Source organism: Capra hircus, chromosome 26 (genome assembly GCF_001704415.2).
Source record: "Capra hircus breed San Clemente chromosome 26, ASM170441v1, whole genome shotgun sequence".
Classification (NCBI taxonomy): domain Eukaryota; kingdom Metazoa; phylum Chordata; class Mammalia; order Artiodactyla; family Bovidae; genus Capra; species Capra hircus.
Genome location: NC_030833.1, coordinates 49,529,698 through 49,530,935, shown reverse-complemented (window position 1 = coordinate 49,530,935; position 1,238 = coordinate 49,529,698). Strand labels below are relative to the sequence as shown.

Here is a 1,238-nt window from a genome sequence, read left to right as displayed (position 1 = left end):
TGACACTGAAATTTTGGATAAAAAATGTAGGAACACTATGTCAAGTCTAGGGAGAAAAATGGTGCACCATCACATGACACCAGGAATCAAGACTTCCTTCCTGTGAATTTCAAAAGTCATTAATCTTCTTGGGAGATGTACCTTCAACTCTTTCAAAAGATCCACCAACTTACAACTGTTAAGAATACGTTTTCATGTCAATGTATATCAATGTATGTCAATGTATGGCAAAACCAATACAGTATTGTAAAGTAAAATAATAAAAATAAAGAATACATTTTCTGAAATCCTCTCAGGAAGGCAATTGCCATGGAACTAGTTCTAAGAGAAAGGATGCAGGAAGGAGAATTTAGCTTTTTCTTTACTGATCAGAAAGATTACCCAAAGATTACCCAAAATGGATTCTCCTTTTCTGTCCCATATAAAGAACAAAAGTATCAATTCTTCTGGAATCTAACATACTGGCTTCATTCTCAAACGCATCACTTTATTTTCCTTGTGAGGCATCCGTACATTACACACCTTAACCACGTGACAGCCACATGATTTCTTCAATAAGCCTTAGAGTTTCCACAGCTCTCCTGGGGCCTACAGCCCAAGTAGTTCTGAGGAGTCAAATGTTAAAGCTTTCTCCACAGCAACAAGTTCCTTTGATGTTTGGGTTACTGAACACAAACTCACTGGATAATTTATCTTCAACATAGTCCATTTCTGTTTCTAACAGTTTGTCAGCTGTGCTTTCTTCTCAATGAAAACTCTGACGCCATCTTGAATAACTTCTTCATCAGAGTCTCCTTTTCTCTTTGTATTTTCTAAAGTGTAGGAAAGGCCATTACAACCCCTGGTTCAGACACCAACATGTTCAGGCTTATCTTTAAGAAGTCGTTTTATCTTCTTTACTGCTGAAGGCATCAGGGTGAGGGCAGCCCAGGTGGCTGCCACTTCCTCTTGCTCACAGCTGGGAACCTGGACCAGACTAAGGAAGCTGACATCCTCGCCATCCTGGTACCCTATTGTCTAGGGCTGGAGCTCCGCAGTCTCAACCTCTCTCCATGGACACCATGGGCACACTGTGAAATAAGTAACTTCACCACAAAACCTAATATAAAATTCATGTTAATTGTTGTTTAAACATTTGATAGAATGAAACAGACTTGAACACCTATTTTTAAGAGTATTTTGGAGGGAAGGCCAGCGGTATCTGAAGTAATTTGCTCTTGTGCTTGCTCCTGTGCTAT

The 1,238-nt window shown here is 39.5% G+C and overlaps 1 pseudogene; it reads right to left on the bottom strand.

Moving 5' to 3' along the window:
• On the bottom strand, positions 614-992 carry LOC102178418 (annotated as a pseudogene).